This window comes from Herpailurus yagouaroundi, unplaced genomic scaffold (assembly GCF_014898765.1).
Source record: "Herpailurus yagouaroundi ecotype Mexico unplaced genomic scaffold, PumYag 159, whole genome shotgun sequence".
Lineage (NCBI taxonomy): Eukaryota > Metazoa > Chordata > Mammalia > Carnivora > Felidae > Herpailurus > Herpailurus yagouaroundi.
Window position 1 is genome coordinate 63906319 of NW_024412400.1, and position 27409 is coordinate 63933727.

The following is a 27409-nucleotide window of genomic DNA, read 5'->3' on the forward strand; positions in this document are numbered from 1 at the left end:
TTTAGGGTGATTCCATTTTTTGCTACAGTATGTAACAGGATTGTATGATATATAAATATCTCAAGGCATATAGCTTTTCTGATAGATTATTCCCTTAATATGGAACTCCAGAAACAGAATTAGAAAGCCATGAATATTACTATTTAAAAAGACACAAGGTCGACAAGGTCAGCCCAGTTAACTGTTGCTTTACAACATTGAGCATTATCATTAAAAATATTTGCTAAATTCCTCGTTTTGGTAGATGTGATTTCTCAAAGCACTGTCTAGTTATGTCCTTTGTCCATTTAGTTATTGATGTCGGGTTTTTATTGATTTTTACTAGTGTTTGAATATGAGAACATAATCACTCTTTTCCTGTCACATTTGGGGTAATAATTCCTCCCAGACTATGGTCTACTGCATATTTTAAAATAGAGAGTAGAAATTGTGTTAATAAATATGCCATCTCATGCTGCATCTTCTCTGCTTCAAAGGTGCTCAGGGCGTACCTGGGTGGCTCAGTTGGTTAAACGTCCAACTTCAGCTCAGGTCATGATCTCATGGTTCGTGAGTTCAAGCCCTGCATAGGGCTCGCTGCTCGCTGCTGTCAGCTCAGAGCCCCTTCAGATCCTGGGGCCTCCCTCTCTTTCTGCCCCTCCCCCACATGTTCTCTCTCTCTCTCTCTCTAAATAAACATTAAAAAAAAGTGTTCAGAAGGTGGGGCAGGGGGAGTGGAGAGAGAGAGAGAGAGAGAGAGAATATTCTAGGGCAATGAATTCTGGATTCTAAGAAACATCGGGCAGTTCGGTTATTCTATGTAGACAGATTGCACGGGTTGTTCATGTGAAAAGCGGAAATGTGCCAACCACATTTCAGGCCCTGTAAAGCTGAAAAGGTCAACCAGCCCCTGTATGCAAGGAAAAACAATTTTTTGCTCATCCACACAGAGAGGTAGGTTTCAATTAAAAACCACACAGAGTGGGTGAGTAATTTCTTAATATATTCCACTTGTAAATGAGAAGCGAAAACACTCATTAGTAATCCTTAAATCCGTGGTGAGTCAGCACTGTCCACAGAAAACAAATATATACCACCCTGCTTACTCTGAAGGGGAAAAGAGATTCACATGAACTTTTCCCCCCTTTTGTTGTCAGATATGCTTTTCATGTTTTTAAAAACCTATCAAAAATGATATCATCACATTGTCCCTCTGGGTCTGTTGCTGCATTTGTAAACTTTAATATGTTTCTGGTTAATATTTTATAAAGCAGGCAAACTCATAAAATGCAAGCTGTCAGGAACCTTCAAGATAACATCAGCCCCTTCCTCCCCCCACCACCCCCACCCAGTCACTTAAGTGGAAGCTTAAGCCACATGGCTGGAAGTAAAGAGAAAAGAATTCTAATTTCCCAAGATGGTTAGATTTACTCTGATTCACAGGCAAAAAGAGAAGAAGGAAGGAAGGAAGGAAGGAAGGAAGGAAGGAAGGAAGGAAACAAGAAAGCAAGCAAGGAAGCTATCTCCCCTACTAGAAAGAAGCTGCTTGAGGTTAGGGACCCAGAATAGACATGTCAAAGTGTCCCCAGAACCCGGTGCAGCACTGGGTAGACAGTTCTGAACCTGTTTGAATAGCAAATAAATGATTGGAGCGGTACTGCCTTGGAGGGTGGATATCTCCTGTGTGTACCACCAGGTGCATTGTCCACCTTCTAGCTACTTCTCTGCACCAGAGGCTGACCTGCACAAGCCACATCAATGAACTCCTTTCCCTCTGGCTTTCCAGGTGAGTCAGCCAGTGAATCCCAGAAGAGGCTTGGAGGGACAGAGCAGAGCGAGGTGGCCGTATTTATTCCCTGAACTTCCTCCCTGTGAGATTTCTTTTGACTGAACGGCTTTCCTGAGGTCACAGCACCTGGCAGGTGACCTCCTCTACCCAACCCTGTCTTTCCAAGGTCCAGTGACACCGTGACTCTCATCCTTTCAGACCAGAGGTTCTGTGCAACCCCTTGTGCTTCCTCCCCTCACCCTGCCCACACCTTAGTAAAGGTCCGTTATTAAACCTTCCTTGAATTGTCCTAATTTGAACGCTCCGTCTATTTTCTGCTGGGATATGACTGACATAGGTGATCATGGGGGTGTGCATGTTGGTTTAGTGGCTGATGCCTAAAATCCAGCTGCAACCTGTTCACCACACTGTGTGCCCTAGAGGAAGAGAGGCCTCTTTTTTTTTTTTTAAGTTTATTAATTTATTTTTTATTTTTATTTTTTTTAAGTTTTTTTTTTTAACGTTTATTTATTATTTTTGGGACAGAGAGAGACAGAGCATGAACAGGGGAGGGGCAGAGAGAGAGGGAGACACAGAATCGGAAACAGGCTCCAGGCTCTGAGCCATCAGCCCAGAGCCCGACGCGGGGCTCGAACTCACGGACCGCGAGATCGTGACCTGGCTGAAGTCGGACGCTTAACCGACTGCGCCACCCAGGCGCCCCTATTAATTTATTTTTAAGTAATCTCTAAACCCAACGTGGGGCTTGAACTCACGATCCCAAGATCAGGAGTCTCATGCTCTCCCTACTGAGCCAGCCAGGCACCTGGAGGGGCCTCTTTTTTAATGCTCATACAGGCGAATGTGGGCTGGTACCACCTTGGGCTGAATGTATGGATAGGAGCTTTAACTTCCCAAAAAAAGCAAATCCACTGACAGATCCTTTTTTTTTTTTTTTTTTTTTCCTTTTCTCCCTTCCTCCCTCCTTATCCTGTGAGTTACAGCTTTGCCTGAAGCCTGGTTAGTCATCTGAACCTCCAGCTGCAGCCACAAAGGCAGTAACAAGAGGGACTCCACGTGCTCTCCAAATGTTCACTACTTTGGCTGCTCCTACAGAAGGAGAAAGACCAAAAACCGACGATCACAGTTCCTCTGGTTGTTTTGTGTTTTGCGGCTGTTTTCACCTGTTCCTTCAGCTGTGTTTTCATGCAGACACCCTCCCCCAACTCACTGGAGGCTTGCGTGATCCTTGGCCGGCAGCACAGTCGGCAGAAAGCTTGCTTGCCATTCCCGGCTGTAGTGGATGATGACGTCAGCTCTAAAGGACAAAGGATACCTCCGTGCAAGGAAACGACCTGCCGCTCTCTCATGCCCCCTCCTTCGTGGGATGTGAGCCCCAGTCCTGTCGGGTGTGCGAAGACCCCCACCCCCTCTACTGTTCAAGTTTCCCTTCCAGTTGTTGCTGATGATTTTCATTCACTTCACAACTTCTGCCTCTGTGCCTGGAATGCTCCCAAGGAGGGGTGCTGCACGTGAGAAATGGGATGTGTCACTCTGTTGGATTTTTTTTGTCTTCAACCACTGAGGGTGCGCTGGGTATTGTGAGTGAAGGAGACATTCATCATTCATCTCTCCTCTTCCACACAAAGAATTGACAGTTGCCTGGGTTACTAGATGAGGCTAAGGCCTCTAAATCTGACTTGGTGGTTCAGTTCAGATATTGCTTCCTATTTTTCTCTTCCCTGTGCATTTGGGGCTCATCTGACCCTCTGACTATGCAGTTCCCTCTGCAGCATGGGCTACCCCCTCTAATGCTAGACTCAAGCTGATTTTATTGTATTTTTTATTAATTTATTATTTTTTCTTTTTGGTGAGAGAGCACATTTGTGCAGGCTCAAGCAAGGAAGAGGGGCAGAGGAAGAGAGAGAGAGAGAAAGAGAGAATCTTAAGCAGGCTCCACGCTCAGCACAGAGTCCGACACGGGGCTTGATCCCATGATGCTGGGATCTGAGCCAAAATCAAGAGTCAGATGCTTAACGGACTGAGCCACCCAGGTACCCCCAGACTCAAGCTGATTTTAGATCAGGATCCAACAGAAGCTTCCAGCAGCACTCAAAGAGATGAGATGCTGCTGACAGAGACTGGCTAGATTTGAGCAGCAATAATTAATCTCAAAGAAATTTTCCATCTCCAAGGCTTTGCATCTCACTAATTATTTTTCAAGGTAACTTGAATTTGCTTTGCAGTATCTTCCAGCCCCACCTTACAATAAGCAATTTGACGTTGAGGTTGCTGAGTGTACTTGCTCAGTCAAGTTGTGGGTTCCCAGCCCTTCTACGGTTTAGACTTATATTGCGTTTCAGCTGCACCTGATTTTCCACCAGCGCCGTAATCACTTCCCTCATTTTTACCTGTAACTAGTGGTAGTATTACAGAAGTGCACAGAAAAGCTCCAGCTAGTGGCTGAAAATTACAGAATATCAATCTCTGACTGCTAGGCTGTGGGAGGGTGGCAGCACATTAGAAAATGGAACTGTAGGTCATTTGGGGAAAATATTTCAGTGAAATCCACCAACGTGGGTGATGTGCTGAATCCTAAACCAGGAAGAAAGAAAGCCAAACCAAACAAAAAGTAGGTTGTTTTCCCCTTTGAATGAAGAAAGAGCAACATCTTTAAATGCTAAATGATGCAGTCCTGAGCCCTCCCTGGTGCCCCCAGGGACTGTGGTCTCACCTGCCAATCAAGTCACTTGGTTTTCTGCCCTCCGTGCTTTTTCCTTCCTAGCTTTCATTCAAATGTTCTGCAGTGACTAACAGAGAGTTGTTGGTCTTTTATTTCACAAGCCTTCTCTATAGTATCAGAGCTATATTAGTTATCTGCGAACTGGTCTAGCACAGCGGCTTGATATCATTACACCTACATGGCAGTCAGCGATATCTGGAACAATCTCCAGATTTTGGATCTCTTTCTGTTTGGCCCTAAGTTAGGTCATTTTGTCTTCAAAGGTTGCCAGATGTTTTAGAATCCGATTCCCCTGGATGTTCCTTGTTCCTGTGTGTGAAGAAACAGGCGCAGTGTAGAGGCAGGAGTATGCACAGGGGAGTCAGGAAGACAGTGAGTAAAGAGCCCACAGTCCAGCAGGAGCCTCAAAATGGAACCCAAGACTTTGGAGAAGGCTTCTCCCAAAGGGAGGCCAAAGTTCTGAGGAAGGAGAGGGTAGATTTGCAGTGATTCTCAATCAGGACAGTCTTGTCCTCCAGGGAAGAAATTTACCAATGTGTGGAGATAGTTTTGGTTGGCACAACAGGAGGCGAGGGTGGGTGCTAGTCTCCAAATGAGGGCATGGCCTACAGGGGTCACACCCCAGGAAGTGACAGAACCAGGCATTTAACTTCCTGACTCATCCACTCCTGCCAGTCTCCCTATCTGTCTCCCTTCTCGGACCAGCTCTGATACCTCCTTCTCACTCCCAACCTCCCCACCTGACCGCCAGCCCGGCATTCCTCAGCTCAGCACTGCGGACATGGCTTTGCTGTGGGGAGGTGTGCTGTGTGTTGTGGGGTGTTTAGCATTCCCGCTTTTTGAGCGCCAGGTTCTTCATCTGTTAACTCAGTTCGTTATTCAAACGGCAAATATCTATGGAAAACTATTATGTTTTAGAAGCTGTCCCAGTCTTTGGGGATACCCATGTTGAACAAGAAAATGTCCCTGCCCGTAGTTAGCTTACATTCTGCTGGGGGCTAAACAATAAAAACATAATTAAATGGAAGTTTAATGTATTATCAGCACAGAGAAATGGTATGAATACCAATAAGCAAGGGAAGGGGTGGAGAGTCATAGGAGCTATTCATTTAGGCAGGAGCATCAGGGAGGGCTACTCCAAGGAGTGACATCACAGCAGTCCTGAATGAGGCGAGGGATCAAACCATAGAAGGGCATTCCAGGCAGAGGGAACAGTGAGGGCAAATGCCCTGTGGCATGGGGTGTGTTTGATGTCCTTCAAACAGCCGGGGGTGGGGGTGGGGGGGGGAATGGAGTCTGCTTTTTCTTTTTCTTTTTTTTTTAAATTTTTTTTTCAACGTTTTTTATTTATTTTTTGGGACAGAGAGAGACAGAGCATGAACGGGGGAGGGGCAGAGAGAGAGGGAGACACAGAATCGGAAACAGGCTCCAGGCTTCGAGCCATCAGCCCAGAGCCTGACGCGGGGCTCGAACTCACGGACCGCGAGATCGTGACCTGGCTGAAGTCGGACGCTTAACCGACTGCGCCACCCAGGCGCCCCAAGAGTCTGCTTTTTCTAAGTGTGTAGGGAGTGTCTTCCATGGCTGAGATTCTACTGGCAGAGGAATGGTTGAAGTCAGTCCTCCTTAGCCCTGGCTGTACATCGGAGTCACCGAGGCTGCTTCTTTCTCAAAAGTATCCCTGCCAGGTTTTTCCCAAGACCAAATAAAATCAGGATCGTTGGGGTTGAAGTCATCAGTATTTTATAAAAGCTCACTGGGTAATGCCAATGTGTTTCCAGAGTTTGAGAGCCTCTGGTTAAGGTGAACTCAGCGGCAGAGACCAAAATGTTTACAGAAATGAAGTTGAGAGGAACACAGGCTTCTTCCTGCAGGGAGAGAGTAGGAACATGTGAGCTAGGTGGGGGGGATTTGAACATAGAGAACTGGGCATGGTGGAGGGAGACAGGTTGCCGCTGATAAGGCGCCAGGCTGGGCGTGGGGGCCAGGAACAGCAATACTGCGGAGGCTGCACTGGGGCTGGGCTCTGGCAGGCCTGGCCTCAGCAGCAGGAGGCTACAAGAGGTTTCTGTCTGGGTTTTCTTCAGTTCTGGAGTTCTCTCTGCCTGCCTCTGTTCCTTTAATTGCTCAGCTTGCTCTTATTTCCTCCCTTGTCCCTGGTTTTTTCCTGACTTTAGCCTGCAGATAGGGGGCTGGCTTTGATTCTCTGCACTGTCTTGACCTCGGGTCCTTTGAACTCTCCTGCCTGGAGCCCCCTCCCAGTAGTCATTCTCAGCCTGTATTGAGACTTTCCGGTTTCAGCTTCTAGTCCTGAGTCTACAGGCCCTTTTTGCAGTTAGGGGGCAAGGGCCCCCTGGTTAGTAGACTGTTAGTGATGAAGAGGTGTACAGGGCTCTGTCCAGTTTGTGATTATGTGTAACACACACTCACACATGTGTGTGAGCAGTGAATGCTGGGAACAGGTACCATCTATCAGTTTCCTTTCTCACACCCATGTCAGATGAAATTTCTGTAATCGACTATTATTATGACTGTCCTAGAAGCCAGTGGTAATTACCGGGTAAGAAACAACGTTGGCTTGAAGATGCCACATCTTGCCTTAAAAAGCAGCCTGTGGTGGGGCACAGGCTAGATGGTAACATGACACATACTATCAGGAATGAAGAAACCTCTCAGCCACAGTCTACGGGGTGGATCTCAGCTTCACGACCACCAGAAAATGGGAAATTTCTCCTACCACACAGAGTTTCAAATAAGTTCATCACAAAGGGGTTTAGACATCATTCTGAAGTTCAAACAGGAAGCCATCGTGGGTTTTTGGCAGACAAGTGACATGATTTGAGCTGTACTTCGGGAAGACTGATCTTGCAACCTCATGTAGGTTGACTGTGGGTGGGATGGGAGAGGATACATGAGACAGGGTAGAAGGCACACAGGCTTGAAGGGGCTCAAGGGTACATGGTGCCATACTGCCCCACGGTTCTGGGGCAAGGCAACCTGTGGGACTGAATACAAAGGTTGGGATTCCCAAAGGCTCCGAACCTTGCCTTCTTTACACAATTTCAATACCCACAAACTTCAGGAGAAGGACCAGGGCTTTCCTGGAGACCAAAGTGGTCACTGCACAGCATATGCAGCTGAAGCAGTTATTTAAATGGACATGGCCTTGCTATCAGAAATTAATTACCATCTAATTTGCATGGCCTGCCGATTAATTGTACACATGGCCAAAAGGCCAAGCCAATGCTCCTTAACTGAGAGCTGGTGATGCTTTCCCACTGCTCTGGGAGAACATGAGTCCAGTCAGAGGTGCTTTACTAAACCATAATGACTCAAGCCAACAGCAATAAGGCGAGACACTGGGGCATGCCTCACCCTCCATTCACCAGCCCCAGATTCTCACTCTGAGAAGGTGCTCGGAGCTTGGTGAGCCATCTGTGTGCAAGTTGTATTTATTTATTTATGAGGCTGAATGTACTCTTGAGCTAAATACTGATTTACCAAGTACCCTGTATGAAAAGGAAATATTTTTTCTGCAGATATACAAAGATTCTGAAACCCAATAGCACTCCATGGAGTGGGCTAATTATAATCAAACCCATTCGTAATGAAGGGAAATGAAATGAATAAACACAAGTCTGTCCAATGTTGGAGCCCCAGGAGTAACTTCACTGCTGTTATTGATGGACACCATTGTGATGTTGAAGCCAAAAGCAGCAGATGTCTGCTTGGGTCTCCAAGGGTCTTGGAGATGCAGTGTTGACGAGCTGGCATCTTATCTCCCTGCTAAATTAGATCTGGGCCTCCTCTTCCTAAAGTGCTTAAGTCTTGGCTTGGCTTCAGGAAAGATGACTATCAGCAAACTGGCCACTGGCATGGAGAGGGGTCTTTCTGTCACCTGATCTTAGTTTAGGGAACCTAGTTTCTTCATGTTTTCATAAGAAAGAGTTTAGCTTCATTGAGTGAAGTGTGGAAATACCTGGCTATCAGCTGGACACCGAAACCTATGGAAAATAAATGCCACTTGGAGTGTCATGATGGCCAAAGCCAGATACACTATGGGCCATATCCAAACAGTGGATCTGAACTGGAGAGAATTTCAAAGATTTTTTCCTAGGGAAAGTGGCAGAGCCTAGAGCACATGGGTAGTTGATGGAGGCAGAGAACCTACCCTTAGAGAGTTTCCTTAAAACCAGTCTGGACGTTGGGACTGAACTACAGCATGAAGAACCTAACAATGCCACTCCACTCTTCCAAGACCAGTATTGGACCAGGTACTGACAATTTAGGGCTCAATCAAGGATTGAAACATGATGGAACAAGAATGGACTTTGTTTTAGGATGGGGTAAAACCCAGAATGTGGAGATGTTGTGGGAGATGAGTTAGTTTTAGAGTTAAGACCATCCTATGCCGTGCTTACAAATTGCTAGATGTCATTTTCTTTATTTATTTCACAATTACTCTGCATCAAATTACCAGCCAATTCCTCTTACTCCTTTCCACATTTATTCATGAATAAAATCTTCACCACAGAAGATTCCAGTGGGCTATCTCTCTTAGAAAAAAAAAAATTACTGTCAGAAGATAGAATAGGCACAGGGATGAGACTTGGATATGCATGCCCTGCCCACAGCCCTGTGATGGGCCCCTTTCTCTCCTTCCTGCCCTGTTGCGATTGAGGGAATGCACCCTCACAGACCTGTGAGACACTGTTGGGGATGGCTATGAAAGCTCCCCCTCTCAAACATTCCAGGTCCGCCTTCTGGAGGCCCACATCTGGGCTGAGACCACGCCCCTGCCCCCTCCCAAGCAGCTGCACACCAACCTGGAGCCCAAGGGTCTGGGAGACCACAGCTCCCTCTGTGCTCAGCCTATGTAGTAAAAGGCTCTTTGCTCCCAAGGACTTGTTCATTCAAGTATCACTGTGTCATCTCTGCACATAGGGATTTCCTATGTAAGATTGACACCATTCTGGATGCATTGCCCCACCTGTCTGACAATATATTGACAAAAGTGAGCCATTTGAAACCTCCGGTGTATGTTTCCCCTCCAGTGTGAGGGCTTTGTTGCCAACAGTAAGACCAAAGCCTCGGAACCTGTGACTCGGTTTTGGCTGGAGGCGGGGCACCCAGGCTGCAGTGAGACTTCGAGGCAGCCAAACAACCCACCAGCAGGGTTCCCCTGGGACCCTCCTGCCTCAACTGAGTGCAAGATAGGAACCAAGCCATGGGGGCCCGCAGAGGTCTTTTCTAGGTTTCTCACTGTGTTTGCATTAGAATCAGAAAGTTGCTTTTGTGTTTTACACATGAAAGAAAGGATGACTGAACAAAGGAGCCTTGACCCCGAAGGCTGTGGGGATAGAGGGAAGACAATGGGGCCTGTATTTTAGGTTTTCCTGAACCAGGCTTTATTCCCCATCATGAGAGAGTGAAAATGGCACAGGGCCCGACTCACCCACACCTCTTCTGTGCCCCTGAGAAGGGCAGAGCTGAGAAGGGAGAGGATCTAAAATGGTGCTCTGACAGAGAAGTTCTCTTCACTGTAAGGGGCACATTTAAAAAATGTGGAAGAGTGAACAGCTGACTCAGCTGTAAGCCCTGCCTGGGGCCAAGCTGGCTGCAGCCCCAGGCTGGCCCCAATCAGCGCTGTCAGCGGGTTCTGTCAGACCTCCATTGGAGAGACTAGTGCGACAGACACGGAGGGTGTGGTTCTCTCAGGGGGCTGGAGAGATTGGTGCACAACCATCTTGGGGGAGGCTGTGCTGCGGGTGGAACTCACATGGCACAGCCAGGTGCAGTCACCCCGAAAGGTTTATGCTGTGGGATTTGAGTTGAGGTGGGGGTGGACACTCAAGAAACATGGGTGGTGGGTGGAGATGGCTTTTGGGCCTGGAAGTGGTCCGGTGTGTTTGATGACAAGAACAGTTAGTCCTCTATGGGGGACACAGAGGCCATTTCCAATATTTTCTGTGTTGCATGCTGCAGTGAATAACCTTGCTTATATGTCACCGTGCCTGTGTGTGAGCACATCTGTGGTATGAAGTCCATGAAGTGGAATTTCTGGGTCAGACAACAAGTAGAGACAGCAGACAAACACATACTTAATTAGATGTGTGACCTTGGAAAGGCACTTGCTATTTTGGGGCCTCGTTTTTAAAAATTTGTAAAATAGGAGAGTTGGCCTGGGTGACCTGCAGGTCCTTTCCACCTTGGGAGCTCCTGGGATTCAGAACCTCCCATCTGGGAGGAGTTTGGCAAGGAAGACTGCTGTGCCTCCTGTGATCTGCCTGCAGACACAGTGTCCCTGGGTCTAGGCCACCACCTGGGAGCCAAAATTCATTCTGTGCACAGCCAGCAGAGCAAAACTTGAAGAGACAAGTCCAACGGCCAGGACTGACCTCATTTGTCCTCAAGTGGCATCTCTCTTCTCTTTAAAGGTAACTGTTTTGGTAGATTCTTTGGAAATCAGAGGTGACATGGAGGCATTTTGCCTCAATTTACAGGACCGAGGGAAATGAAAGGGATAAATATACTTAAGATGAAGAGAGTGAAGCATTCACCAGAATCTTGGGAGGTAGGAAGATATTAATGAGATAGTTAGCAGAAGATTATCCAACAACGCAATCAACCAACCAATGCATGTTTTGTTGGTTTATTGACTAAAAACAAGCCTGTCTTGATGGCTTTGCACTCACTGAATATTGAAATTATGTAGCTGCTAGGCTAAGTCTTAGGATGGCCACGGCCAAGGTATGGGATTTCTGCATGTGCTCTGAAACTCACTGTATTATCACTCAGATTTGAGAATCAGACAAGATACTGACAAGACGTTTGACCCCCAAGATGCCCTAGGATCACTCAAGCAAGCCTCTTGCTCATGTGCAGATAAGGAAATGGAAAATAATAATAGGTAAATACAGCAGGGCTGTGGTAACTGAGAGGGAAAAGGCCCTGGAAGCAGACCCGGACGCTAATGGGGTGGTGAGTGAATGGGGCAGTGGAACATCCATCATGGTGGATGGGCAAGGTATCTGAAAGGTACAGCAACATATTTTTGCTTCCCATGCACAACCAACATGTGTGAGGGGCCCAGCAGTGCATAGAAAGTGCAGTGGTTAATTGGGGAGCACGTAGAACTCAGAGACCCAGGCAAAAATCTTCAGGAACCTCTGATAAAGGGAGAAGGACAATGGGGGTCCCATCCAAGAAGGACTGTGTGTCCCTGGGCAGGTTGTTGAGACACATATACAGGAATAAGGGCAGGAACAGGGCAAGAATCCAGATTCCAAGACTGAGGCCTCTCATGAGGACAGGACAAAAGTGCATCTGTCAGAATTAGGACCCTAGCAAGAGTGATTTGATTTTGAGCAGAAGCTTCTCATATCACCCTGTCTTGGTTCATGATTAGCTCTAAAGACTTAGAAAAGTAAGCTTGCAGATGGGAACACTCCAGCCCCGAGTGGGGAGAAGGGAATCAGGAACCAAGTGATTCTGATTACCTCCTAAACAAATTCCCCTTGAATCCTTCACTCCTCCCTCTGCAGATCCACCACTGCCCTTGTTCAGACTCCCATGTCCCTCTCCAGGAATAATGCAACAGCCCAACTGCTGTCCCCTCCTTCATCATTTCCTCTCTCAACCTGTTCACCTGGCAGCCAGATCTGGCCATGTCACTCCTCTGCTCCAAATGCACAGTGGCTCCTGATGGTGCCCCCCAAGTGGCATATGAGGCTTTAGCAACTAGTCCGTCTCTCCTTTTGAGCCTCATCTCATGTACGTTTGTGTTCCAGGAATACAAAACATGCCATGGCATTTCTAGCCTCTGAAGTTGTGGTCACACTATTACCTTTGCTTAGACCTTCTTTCTCTTTCTTATTTACCTGAATGACTCTTACTTTCAAAACTTAGTTTGTCTCCTCCAGAGGGCCTTTCCTCTTTCCCAAGAGTGGCCTGGTTCCCATAATCTATTTCAGGGTTTCTCTGAGAACTTTGGAACAACTTGGGCTGTGTGTCCGAGGCCAGCACCCTACTCCAGACCTGTTAAATTGTACGTCAGTCCAATGTATGCTTATACTTTTAGCTGAGGTCATAATGTCTGCATCCTATTCCCCAATGGTTCCGAAAAAATGGTGTGTTTTATTTATATTTCTATCTATCTATCTATCTATCTATCTATCGTCTATCATCTATCTATCTATCTAAATGTGTATAATTGTTTAATGTATGGTGTTCTACATTTTTGGTATTTGAAATTTTTCAAAATAGAAAATGGAGAAAAAATTATTAGTTCCATCCAGATTGGCCAGGACATGTATCCAATTTTAAAAATCTCCTGAGTGGTGCTTTTGCCCGAAGCTGGTGAAGACTATGGCACTCATCATTTGCCACGTTATTGACAGTCTCCTTGTGACTGTGACCCTTTGCATCTCCTCTTTTTCCAGCTATCGTATGTGCTTGGTATATCGTGGGTATTTAATATGTATTTGTTGAGTGTGGCTGAGAGAAAATTATATCCAAGACAGACAAGTAATTTATAATATTTGTTATTCATTCACTCACTCAGTCAATATTTCCTCATTTGTTGAACACCTATTGTTTCGTGCGTGCGTGTCTGAGGCACAACGGGTCATGTAATGATCTCAGTACTATTGACATTTTGGCCAGATAATCCTTTGTTGTGGGGACCGTCCTGTGCATTGTAGATGTTTTGAATCATCCTTGACCTTTATCCACTAGAATTCAGTAGTACCCCCCCCCCCCCCCCCCAAGTCATGATAACCAAAAATGTCTCCAGATGTTGCCACGTGTCCCTGGAGCAAAATCACCTCCAGTTGAGAAGCACTGATCTTCAAGACAGTCTGCCTTTCAATGAGAAGGAATGAAATCTGGCCTTTTGCAGCAACGTGGATAGAATGGGAGGGTGTTATGCTAAGTGAAATAAGTCAGTCAGAGAAAGACAGATACCATGTTTTCACTCATAAGTGGATCTTGAGAAACGTAACAGAAGACCATGGGGGAGGGGAAGGGGGGGAAAAAGTTACAGAAAGGGAGGGAGGCAAACCATAAGAGACCCTTGGATACTGAGAACGAACTGAGGGTTGATGGGGGCAGGGGAGAGGGGAAAGTGGGTGATGGACATTGAGGAGGGCACCTGTTGGGAGGAGCACCGAGTGTTGTATGGAAACCAATTTGACAATAAATTATATTTAAAAAAAAAAAGACAGTCTGCCTTTAAGATACCGGAAGTGTAATGAAGGAAACAGACACATACATGCAATGAAAGACAAGTGTGAGGACAGTGATGTATCACAGAATGCTGTGGAGCACAAGAAGAGGAAAAAATTAATGCCACCTGGGGCATTTGGGAAGACACTGTATGGAGGAACTGGGTCTGCATTTTAACGCCTTTACAGACGGGAAGCTCTTTCTGTGTAATTTGCTTTCTGAAGCTTCTGCCCTCTCACGTGTGTACAGTCAGTCTATGGTCACCCGTGTCTCCTTCTGGTCCTCATCACAGTCCTTTAAGGTAGGCAGAACAGATGTTGTTGACTCTAGTTTATAGATAACAAAATTGAATCCAGGCTAGTCTGGATAAGTCGAGAGGCCACAGGGTGGTTCACAGCACAGACCCTGGAAACTGCCTGCCTGGGTGTGAATCCCAGCTCCACCTCTTATCATCTGTGAGCTCTGGACTTGTTTCTTCTTTACTAAATTTTTTTCTTGTGTATTAAAGTACAATATTGCCGTGTAATATTAAATTAGTTTCAGGTATACAACATAATGATTGAATAATCATACGCAGTATGAAATTTTCACCAGAGTAAGCGTATTATCATATTATTGACTATATTCCTTATGCTGTGCTTTTCATTCCTGTGACTTATTTAATTTCTAACTGGAAGTTTGTACCTCTTAAGCTTCACCTCTTCCCCCATTTGGCTCCTCCCTTCACCCTCCTTCCCTTTGGCAACCACCAGTTTGTTCTCTGTTTTTGTGAGTCTGTTTCGATCTTTATTGTTGTTATTGTTTGCGTCTTTGTTTTATTTTTTAGATTCACCTATAAGGGAAATCATATAGGGGCACCTGGGTGGCTCAGTTGGTTAGGTGTCCGACTCTGGCTCAGGTTGTCTCCAGCAGAGGCAGGACAGGCGTCTCTGTGTTTGCCATGGAAAGAGATGGTAAGTCAGCCAGATGATGGAGGGGCACTTAAGGCTTCATCTGGGTGGGAGCTTGGGGCTCCCAGTGGTTATGTGTGTGTGCTCTTGTGAGCTGCCTGAAGGGTAGCGTTGGAGCGTCATGGCATGATTTATTGAAAGCCGTCCTCAAGTTAAATCAAGAGTGAAAAGATTAATTACTGAACTCATAGGGTTTTAAGTACACAATTGGCTTCTTGTGACGAAGGTAGGGTAGGAGCAAGCCGGGAGATAATTCCGTGTCCCGAAAATAAAGCTTAGGATGTCTTTCACTATTTAGTCCAGTTTGCCATTTCCAGAGCACTGTCTGAAATAATATGAGTGTCTAGTTACCAAAAACAAAAAACCAAAAACCAAAACAAACCAAAACAAAACAGCTCTTGGCCGTGTTTAGAACACCAGTACTCTACAATATGGTAGACACGAGTCACGTGTGGATATGGAGCCACTTGAAATGTGACTAGTCCAAGTGAGGTGTGCTATATGAGTACACCCTGGGCTTCCAAGACTTAGTATGACCTCATCTCACCTCCCAGTGCCTCTTGACCAAGCTGGCATCATCCCTCCTCTGCCATCCCCGGACTGGGGGATGGAATGGAGGCTGAGAACAACCAGTGGCCTGTTTGAAGCCAGGCCGCAACTTGTCACCACTGAAGGAACACAAGCTGTCAGAGCCCTGGGTGGCTTCTTTCAAATGCTCTGCAGTGCTAACATTGCTTACTCCCAGCGTTTTAATAAGATTAGTGTCCAGGAGGATGATAACTAAGTTCTCACCATGCTTAGTGCTTTACTTAACTGATTTAACCTTCACAGGGGCTCTCTGAGGCTGTTACCCTTATTACTTTCACATTGCAGATGAGGAAACTGAGGCATGGAGAGTATATGGCTTGCCCAAGGTCACAAATGCAAGAAGCAGAGAAGAACTCAGACTGAGCCTGAGCTCCTCGCCTCACAGCAGTGTACCTTTTCACTCGGGTTGGCCTACCAACAGTTCAGGGAGTAGAGGCTCCTTCTCTACTCTAGGTCCTCAGTACCTAGAAGGGTACATGACATTCACCAGGTGCTCAATAATTGTCTGTTGACTGACTGACTGTCACCTATTCACTGCTGGTGATGTCCAGCCTTAGCTCTAAACGACAATCTAAGCAGATGGTTCCTCCCGTTGGCACTTTCTATCCTGCACTTAAACTGACTTTGACTTTATGTCTTGCCTCCTGGGTTGCAGGATTCAGATCATTCATAGAGAGGCCACAAAATTAATTCTACCAGTTTCTTTTTACTTTTTTTTAATATGAATACTAGAATCCTGCCTTAAAGCCAGAGATGTGTTCATTTGCAACTCAGGCTCAAGATAGGTCTAATCTTGGCATGAGCACCGTCGAGTCCTATTTTCCCACCTGCTGAATGATGAGACTAGGCCAGAGGATCTCAAAGGAGTGCAAAGCTTTCCACACCTTTCCTCCTGGCGAGTTGGGATTGAAGGATTGAGGGTTGCAAGTAGATATAGGATATAGACTGACGTGCCAGGATTTCTGTGTGCAAAAAAATGTACACTGTATCAGTCAACATGGTTGGGGCAAGGAGAGGAGCCTGGTACCAGCTATCCATCCATAGGCCTTTCAAGTCTAGCCTGGAAGGAGCAGGTTTCCAGTTTCCTTCCTCTTCCTAGCCCAGGCTCTAACTCAGGTCTGCATGACTCCAGGATCCATTTTGTTTCCACACTGGCTGATGGCTACAGGCTATCCTGAGAGAAATCATCCTGTGCTCCTTTTCCACTCACCCGTGAACACTTCATTCACTACATCTGAATACTGGGTATAGCAACCACTAAGAACTTCCTTGAATGGAGGAGCGTGTTAAAAGGTGAAGCCTTGGGAGGGCCCTGGGGAACCCAGGAAATCCTCTGTTGTCTGGGAACCTTTAGCCTGGTTGCTCTGCCTCCCCCCCCCCCCCCACCTCCGCAGGCTCAATCCCTGGTCTCAGCAGGTACACAGGCCCTTATACACCAGGGCCTTCAAACTCATGCATTCTGGTCTTGGAATAAGGAGACCCAAGAGTGAAGGTCTTAGACTCGGTGGAAAGAAAGCAGAAAGCTGGGCTGTGAGTAGGGGAGGGACACAGGGCCAGCTAAACAGGTTCATGTAGAGCTTTTTCCTTCATTTTATATCCTTTGGTTCTCAAATGAGAATGTTTTTGTGATACCACAGGGCAATGATTGGCCAATTTTTCTTCTCTGTCTGTCTCTGTCTCTATGTCTGTCTCTATGTCTGTCTGTCTGTCTGTCTCTCTCTCTCTCTCTCTCACACACACACACACACACACACACACCACACCAAGCCCCAGATCTGAGGTCTTCAAAAAGAGCATGAAGAATGTTATTCAGCCATGAAAAAAAAAAACAAAGGAATCCTGCCATTTGCAACAACACAGATGGATCTTGAGGGCATTATGCTAAGTGAGTAAAGTCAGACAAAGAAAGACAAATGCTGTATGGCATCACTTACATGTGGAATCTAAAAAAAAAAAAAAAAAAAAAAAAAAAAAAAAAAAAGTCAAACTCATGGAAACAAGGAGTAGAAAAATGGTCGCCAGGGCCTGGGAAGTAGGAAGTCAGGGAGAGACTGGTAAAAAGGCTACAAACTTTCAACCATAAGATGAGTTAGCTCTGACGATCTAATATAAAACATGGTGACTGTAGTTGATAATGCTGTATTATATAATTGAAATTTGTTAATATAGCAGAACTGAAATGTTCTCACAATAATAAATAAATAAATAAATAAATAAATAAATGTGTGAGGCAATGATGTGTTAATTAACCAAATGGTGGGAATATTTTCACATGTATACGTATACTAAATCTCCACAATGTACATTTTAAATATGTTACAATTTTATTTGTCAATTATACCTCAGTAAGGTGGGGGGGGGGGTGGAGAAAGGGCACGAGGGAAAACCTCTCAGAGGATTTAATATTACACTTCCAAACTTGATTAAACAAAGCCATCTGGAAACCCTAGAGGCTGTTATTCTTTAACTTCCTCGAGAGCAGGGGTTAGTGGTGCTAAATGCAGAATGACATCTCGCCAACCGAGTAATAGCAACCCTGAGTGTCAAAGGCCTGGGTGGAACAGCAAATTTTGACCCTAAGCACGAACAGTTCCATGGCTCGTAGAGCGTGTGGAGCTTTGGATCTCCAGGTGCTGCCATCCCTTCCAGGGACATCCTGGTCAGTCAGTATACAGACTGCACCCAATACCTCCTTCTCCACAGCCCGAGAGTTCAATCCTCCACAGGGCTTCAATGCTTCTATTGTCCACCCACAGAGACAACGGAAATCGGGAGACTCAGACACATCCCGGATGAGAGACAAAGCACAAGTCATTCTAACAGGCTGTGGAAATAGTGGGCTCGAGATAGGAGGCGGGCCCACGCCGCCGAGGGGGCCGGGGTGAGGACCACCTGCTACAGGTGGGGAAGCAAGGGCTGAGCTCCTAGAGAAGGTAACCGAGAGCTGAGTCTGGAAGGGTGAGTTGGAGCCAGCTATGGCATCCCTAGCAAAGCAGACAGCCAAGCGTGTGGATGTCGTCAGTGTGGCCAGAAGGTGTAGTGGGGCACATCCCGCAGGAGCCAAGCTCAACCCTCTGGAGAAGCTGGTCATGGAAAGCCTTGCGTGCTGTGATAGGTAGCTTGAACTTCAGCAGGAAATGAAGCATCAGTAGAGAATTTTTAATTTCATTTATTTATTTTTTTTAGAGAGAGAGTGCAAGGGGGGGAGGGACAGAGAGAGAGAGAGAGAGAGAGAGAGAGAGAGAGAGAGAATGTTAAGCAGGCTCCATGCTCAGTGAAGAGTCCCATTGGGGCTTGATCCCACGACTCTGGGATCATGAGTTGAGCAGAAATCAAGAGTCAAACGCTCAACTGACTGAGCCACCCAGGCAGCCTGAGAGTTTTAACAAAGACCATAACATGGACAAATAATTGTAATAGCTAACATTCACTGAATGAATATTTTTGTGTTGTCCTAAGTACTTCTCATGTATGTATTAACTCATTTAATCCTTACAACAGCCCTATAGGGCACTTACCAATACTATTCCCACTTTGCACCGGAGGATGTGGAGGCCTGGCGTGCCCACACAGTCACACAGCTCCTAAGTTATGCAGCTGGGATTTGAACCTAGGAAGTTTTGTTCTTGAGCCCGCTCTCTTAGCCATTCTACTATTAACTTACAATTTCATAGCCATCTCTTCTCAAAAGGGATTTTAGGAGATTTATAATAAAACTACAACTATACAGATGAAGCAAATTAAAAATGAAAAGAAAGCAAGTATAGAAAAGCAAGGGTACAGCTACAGCAAGAATCAGATTGGGTAACCACACAGCTCGAGCCCTGACCTCCCTCTGAGCTTTCTGATGAGAACAATGCAAAATGTGGCAGGATACAAACTCTCTTACTCCTTACTGGGTAAGGGTGAGCATATACATCAATTGGAGAGACACATTGCTTCCTTGGACTGAATTCTAGAAAGACGTTTGTTGTCTAATCTCTGATACAAAGTGTCATATGAGATACCAAGTGTATTGGTTTTCTGGGACTGCTGTAACAAATTTATGCAAATCTGTGGCTTAAAACAACAGAAATTTATTTTCTCACAGTTCTGAAGGCTAGACGTCCAAAATCAGGGTGTTGGCACGATTGGTGCTTCCTGGAGGGTCTGAAGGAGAATCCTTTCTTCTAGCTCCTGATGGCTGCAGGCAATCCTCGGTGTTCCTTGGATTGTAGATGCATCACTTCAATCTCTGCTTCTGTCTTCCCATGGCCCTGTGTGTCTCTGATCCCTCTGTCTTTCCATGGTTTTTTCCTCCCTGTGCCTCCAAAGTCCCTCCCCTTTCTCTTGTAAGGACATCACTCATGGGATTTAGGCCCCACCCTAAATCCAGAACAATCTCACCTCGACACCTTTAGTTTAATTACATCTGCAAAGACCCTATTTCCAAGTAAAGGTCCCATTCACAGGTATCAGGGACAGGACTTGGTCATACCATTTTGGGGGGAAACTCTTCAATTCACTATACAAAGCACTCAACAGCAATTGTGCAAAATAATCAGAAGGTTGTTTTTTTGTTTTTCTTCATGGCTGTTTCTCACGGTGATAAAAGTCAAGGATTGAGTTTTGATTGCAATTCAGCCCACTCAAAATAGGAACTCCATTTAATTGGGCCACCAAGGGACTTACCTGTCTTTCTAAAAGCGTCTTTGAATACAATGTCTTGTGAGCTATGTGTCTTTGGTGCAGAGAACTTCATTGTGGGTGAACTCAGGTGACAAACAGGACACTCAGTGTGAAGCAAAGTTTGGGACCAGAACCTATTGGTGGGAGGCTGCCTGATCTAGTAAGGAACTTCCTAACTAGAGGCGTACATGAGAATCACCAGAGAGATTTTGCAAAATACACATGCCCCAGTCCCACCCAAAGCAAACGAATCAGAATCTCTGATACCTATTATTCTTTCTCTTGTACTGACTTTTTAATGGGAACCTCGATTTGTGATGGGGTGGTTGGAACAAGCTGTTCCAGGCTGCTGTTGGGTTACTTTGTCTACTGACATGGGTGGGGGGGCACATGTGCTTTACATATTTTATTTTGTTGTCGTGTTAAAATACACATAACTTAAATTCACCATTTTATAGTATATAATTTAGTGGCGTTTACAACATTCATTACCGTGCGACCATTATCGCTATCTAGTTCCAGGATATTTTCATCATTCCAAAAGGAAACCCAGTACTCACTGAGAAGTCACCCCGCATTCCTCCCGACTCCCAGGCCCTGGAAACCACTGACCTGCTTTTGGTACCTGGAATTACCTATTCTGGGTCACTTTATATAAACGAAATGATACAGTATGTGGCCTTTTGTGTTTGTGTCTTTCACTTGACATGTTTTCATTATTCGTCCATGTTTTAGCATGTATCAGTACTTTGCTCTTTTTTTTAATGCTTATTTATTTTTGAGAGAGAGAGAGAGAGAGAGAGAGAGAGAGAGATACAGAGTGCAAACAGGGAAGGGGCAGAGAGAGAGGGAAACACAGAATCCAAAGCAGGCTTCAGGCTCCAAGCTGTCAGCACAGAGCCTGATGCAGGGCTTGAACCCACAAACCATGAGATCATAACCTGAGCCTAAGTCAGACACTTAACCGACTCAGGCACCCGGCTCTTTTTTATGGCTGAATAATATTCCACGGTATGCAAATACTACATGTTGTTTGTCCATTCAACAGTTGATAAGCATTCAGGTTGTTTCTACCTTTTGGCAACTATAAATTGTGTTGTTACAAAGATTTGTTCCCAAGTATTTGTTTCAATGCCTGTTTCTACTCTGTTGTACACATTTTTTAAAGTCGACTTATTTATATCTTATTTTACAGGTGAAGAAATTAGGCTTTAGAGATCTCACTTTTCCATTCATACATCTAGGAAGCCACAGAGGTGGAAATAAATACTGTTTCTGTCTCCTGATTCTGGGCTCGCTCTACTGGACTGCGAGCTGCTCATGAGAAGTCACACCTGAGTTGTCCACTACAGTCACCTTGGAGTTATGCTTCCTTGCTCTCTGTCCTCAACTTTGGAGAATTCCTTTTTGGGCACCTGAGACGTGTTTTTGTCTGACATCTGCTTGTTCTCTCTTTGATGTCTCTGTCCCAGAAGAGCAGCCAGGCCTTGAATTTATCAAGGGAGGAGATTTGTGTGCACTGCTCCTTGGACATGTAATTGGAAAGGATTACCCAAAGTATAGTTATTCTTTTAAAATGTGTAAATATACACCCTGAATTGCCATTATGATAGAGTTCCTCCCTCAGCATGATAAATGTACCTTATCCTCCCCAAATCAACTCTTCATTATGCTTGTCAGTGTAGATGTAGGATTTATAGGTATTCACTTTCATGATCAGTCAAACATTAATGACCAAAGAAGACATTGGAGTTACTGTCATCTTGAGACTTGAGGAACGTGATGGGAAATGATGGGAAAAGGAAGGAAATGTGAAACCTTTCTAGAAAGAGCCAATCAGAAAGGATTTTTGAGGCGCCCTAACATTTACTGGAAGCAAAGAGAGAAAAGAGTCCTTGCTGAACTGTGAGTTTCCTTGTAATCTGACAAGGGCCAGCAAGGTTGCTGGAAGTCAAGGTTGAAGTCACCCATGATCCTTGGTCTTAAACTGCAAGAGCAGGCGTTTCCAGTAGGAAAGTTCTCAGGTGAATTGAGGGACGTTGTGTTTGATTTCCTGCCAGACAAATCCCAACATTCTCAAGGACCAAGTAGCCATTTAAGGCTTGAGATGGGTGGATGAGAAGAAGCCAGCCTTGGTTGTTGCTTGCCAGGGAATTTGTTCAGTTGATCTGTTGCTGCAGGGAAAAAAAAAATCATCCGAAACAGTGGCTCAACACAAGAACATTTATTATTTCTCATAGCTTCTGTGGGTCAGGAACTGGGGGGCAACTCAGCTAAGTGGTTCTGGCCCAGGGTCTGTCATGCAGGAGTGATTCGCCAGCTCCCATTGGAACTGGGATGAGGGGTAAGAGTGCTGGAGGAGCTGGGTGCTGGCCAGTATCTTTCTCTTCGTGTGGTCTCAAGGCTTTTCTCTGGGGTCTCTGCACATGGCCTCGCTTGGGCTTCCCCACGGGATGACAGCCTTCGACCTGCTACCACGGTAGCCCAGTGTCCCAAACTGAGTATTCCAAGAGAAAAGAGAGAGAGCCTGGTAGAAGCTGTGTCACTTTTTGTGACCTCACCTCGGAAGGTCACATAGCATCACATTCCCTAGAGTCCTGACCCCATCTCAGAGCACCTTCAAGATGCTTTCATTTCTTTGTGTCCCACCACCCCCAAAATCATATTTTGAAAAGAAAGAATTTAATCTTATTATACTGTACATTGTTTCAGATGCTGCCTCAAGGAAGCTCTGAGCACTCACAAAGGAAAAGCACTATTTTTCGTTTGTTTGTTTGTTTAGATATTACTATACACAGAAAATGTGTGTGGCAGAGTCCTGCTTGGCAAATGCTATTTTTTTTCCCTATAGCTTAAATTAGGGATGTTAGGAAAGACACAGAATCAGATGCTTTTCTTCATTAATTGCAGCGGCTATTGCTTATCATTTTTTAAAACGATACCTTGCCCCAAATTCGCTACTCTTGGCAGGACAGCATCAATTGCTACCGCTCATATTTCCCATATCAGGTGATTCTTCACTAGAAGCTCAGTAATACATTCTGGAACATCTGTGTGTGTATGTCTTGTGCATATATATGTAATGTATATACTTTTTTCCTCCTGACAATTATATGATCCATGGTGTTCTTTTTTCATTATTAAAAAAAATAAACTTGGGTTGCCTAGGTCGCTCAATCAGTTAAGCATCTGACTTTGGCTCAGGTCATGATCTCATGGTTCATGGGTTCAAGCCCCACATCGGGCTCTGTGCTGACAGCTCGGAGCCTGGAGCTTGCTTCGGATTCTGTGTCTCCCTCTCTCTCTGCCCCTCCCCTGCTGCTGCTCTGTCTCTCTCTCAAAAATAAATTAACTTTAAAAAAATAAAAAGTAAATAAACTTTATTTTTTAGAGCAGTTTCAGATTCACAGCAAAATTGAGCAGGAAGTATAGAGAGTTCCCATATACCTCCTGCCCCCATACATGCCTGGCCTCCTCCTCAACCCCGTCAAAGTGGTACTTTTGTTACAATCAGGAAATCTACACTGACACAACATTATCACCCCAAGTCCACGGTTTACCTTAGCGCTCGGAGTACATTTATGCACATTTATAGTATCGTGCAGAATGATTTCACTGCTCTAAAATTTCTCTGTGCTCCTTATTCATCCTTGCATCCTGCCTGGCACACTGACTTGTTTTTTTTTTTTGGTTTTGTTTTGTTTTTTGTTTTTTGTTTCTTTCTTTTTCTTTCTTTTTTTTTTTTTTTACTATCTCCATAGTTTTGCCTTTTTCAGAATGTCATATAGTTGGAATCATACAGTATGTAGTTTCTTTCAGACTGGCTTTTTTTCACTTAATCACATGCATGTAAGGCTACTCCACGTCTTTTCATGGCTCAATAGTCCATTTCTTTCTAGTGCTAAATAATATTCCATTGTTTGGATGGACCACAGTCTATTTGTCCATTCACCCAGTGAAAGACGTCTTGAATGTTTCCAACTTTTAGCAATTATGAATAAAGCTGGCATCAACATCACATCAGCGTGCAGGATTTTGTGTGGACATAAACTTTCAGCTCTTTGGGGCAAATAACAAAGAGTGCAATTTCTGAATCACATGGTAGGAGTACTTTTAGTTTTATAAGAAACCACCAAACACAGGCTTCCAACATGGCTATCCTATTTTGCATTCCCACCAGCCACAAACGGGGCTTCCCATTGCTCCACATCTCCACCAGAATTCGGTGGTGTTAGTTTTATGGATTTTGAGCATTTTCATAAGTATGTCGTGGTTCATTCATTCTTTCAACAAATACTTACTGAGTGTCCACTAGGTTCCGGATGAGGTTGTCAGTACCTAATGTCACAGCAGTGATCACAGCAGACATAGATCCCTGCTCTCATGGTTGTTTATTAAGCATGTTCTGTGCTCCAGGCTATGTTCTAAGCGGTTTTTCCTTACGTGATCTAATTCAATCCTCACAGCTAGTCTTTGAAGTAGGCACCCTTTTTATCCTATTTTATTCCGGCACAGAATCATGATGAGTAATGTGCCCAAGGTCACACAGCTAGCAGGAGGTAGAGCCCCAATGTGTATCCAGTTGTTCCAGCTTCAGAGTCTCTGTGCCACGCTTTGCTGTCTCTGGATCTAGAAGGGATCTTGGAAGTCATCCCCCTTAGTCCACGAATGTTGACTCACAGGCACCAGGTGGTGAGGTGACTCCCCCAAGATCAAATAGCTGATTAATATCGGGACCAGGGCTGGAATCTTCTCTTCTAGAACATGACTCTTTTCACCATAACCTTAGATTCTTTGGGCAAAGAATTCTGTGAAGGATGGGGGCTTAGCCATAGCCTCATTTCTGCACTCCCCACTCAAACGATAGTTCCTTAAAAGATCGCTTTCACTACTATGTTCTTGCTGTGTTATCCACTGGCCAATAGTCCTTGTCCTGTCCTCCATGGTGGGTAGAGGATGCTCACATTCACAGTTTCTCCAGGCCAGCACAGCCCCTTCTCACCCGAAGGTACGTGTCCTTCCTCCCGATCATCCATGGGAGAAATGCTCCATGTGGGTATCTGAGACCATCATTATTCTTGTCGGTTTGAGTCTCTCCTTTCCTTGGCCATCCGTGAGCCCGGGTGTCACCATGGCAGTGCCACCACGGCACCCCGGCCATGGGTTAGCAAAGTGAGAGATTGCAGGGAATCGTTGTTCCTTCTCAAGCAGCCATCTCTGAGCATGAGATGCCGTGGAGGAAAAGCCCAGCAAGGATGGTATTCTGCACATCTCTCATTTCCCGGTAAGAATCCTCTCGGTCACCAGTGGTCTCTAAACTGCAAGGAACTGCAAGATAGAGAATGGAGTGGGTGCAAATGTCACATCATGGGAGGCTGGAGAATAGACCTGCAGAATTTCAGTCTGGGAGTTAGTGTTTGGCAGCTATCCTTCTCAGCTTCTCCACAACAGTTCCCATTTCATGCAGCATAATTGTTTTTGATAAAGTTGGCTCACTGAATAAATAACTAGATGTTATTTAATTTCTATGCCTTTTACAAGACTTCATTTAAATAAATCCACTAATCAGAAAAACAAAATTCTTTCTCAGTGCCAAGGATACATATTGAGGCTTTGGAAATATATTCTCCTTATTTATGGATCATCCTGACTAGGAAGGAGTCAAAGAGTAAGTTGACTGGGCTCGGGTCAGAAACTCAGGGAGTCAGAATTAGACACCTCCCCTGACTACATGATGATCATCAAATATAGTTGTATAGGTTGTGCACTGTACAAAGCTACCACATATAGAGATTCTCTATTCACATTGTAAAGCATCACTGATTTGTATATTTATTAGAACATCTTGGGGCACCTACGTGGCTCAGTCGGTTGAGCGTCCGACTTTGGCTCAGGTCATGATCTCATGGTTCATGAGTTCAAGCCCCATGTCGGGCTCTGTGCTGACAGCTCAGAGACTGGAGCCTGCTTCTGATTCTGTGTCTCCCTCACTCTCTGCCCCTCCCCCACTCTCTCTCTCTCTCTCTCTGTCTCTCCCTCTTTTGAAAATAAATAATAAAACATTAAAAGAAAGACCACTAAAAAAAAAAAAGAACATCTTGTTTGATGAGGGACAGATTTCATTCTAGTATCATCAGTATATCATATTAAGATTATTTTATTTTATTTTATTTTTTTAATGTTTATTTATTTTTGAGAGAGCGAGAGAGCGTGGAGGAGGAGCAAAGAGAGAGGGAGACATAGAATCTGAAACAGGCTCCAGGCTCTGAGCCGTCAGCACAGAGCCTGATGTGGGGCTCGAACTCATGAACTGCAAGATCGTGACCTGAGTCAAAGTCAGATGCTTAACTGACCGAGCCACCCAGGCTCCCCAAGACAATCTTAAACAGAACAAAGCAATGTGTTTTGAGAGAGGGTTACTGTTCTAATTCGCACAATGAGGTCCTATAGACTGCTCAGGATCTAGACTGAATATCCGGTCCCTCACAAGTCTTAGGCTGGCATAGAGAGGCCAGAATGCAGAGCAATAAGGGGAAAGTGGAACAATTGATTGCAGGACCTTGGTTAAACTGGTGGGTATGTAAATTAACACATCATTTCAGTGGTTCTAGAACTTGGCTACATGTTGCAGTTTTGGAGGGAGATTCAAAAAATACCGATGTCCAGGTCCTATCCTTAGAGATTCTGATTTAGCTGGTTTGGGATGCAGCCCAGGCACGGGGATATTTACAGTTTCTTCACGTAATTCTTCTTCTTCTTCTTTTTTAATGTTTATTTTTGAGAGAAAGAGACAGAGTGTGAGCGGAAGAGGGACAGAGAGAGGGAGACACAGAATTAGAAGCAGGCTCCAGAGTCTGAGCTGTCAGCACAGAGCCCAACGCAGGGCTTGAACTCAAGAGGGGCGAGATCATGACCCGGTCTGAAGTCAAACGCTCAACCGACCGAGACACCCACGCACCCCTCTTCGTGTAATTCTAATCAGCTGCCAAGGCTGAAACCGTGGCATTATTTCTTGGATGAGAGACAGATGAATAAATAAATAGATCAATGAGTGGGTGACTGGATGCATGGGACTCACAGATGGATGAATAAACGATTTAGCTGAGGAACTGGTCATAGAAGTTCATGGCTTAATATGCTTGTGATGATATGGCATAGAAATAATATTCATCCGCTTTGTTTGTTAGACTCGTCCATGGTTTTGCCGATGGCTGGCATGTCCCAAATAATTTCACCAGTAGCTGGTGGAATAACTGACTTTTATTTTTAAGGTGAACACTAACTTCTACTCATATGTTAGTCCTCTACTTAAAAGTGATCTCATCCCAGGGGTGCTGGGGTGGTTCATTTGGCTTAGCGTCCAACTCTTGATTTTGGCTCAGGTCATGATCCCAGGGTGGTGGGATTGAGTCCCACATCAGGCTCTATGCAGTGTGGAGCCCACTTAATATTCTCTCTCCCTCTCCCTCTGCCCCTCTCCCCTGTCAT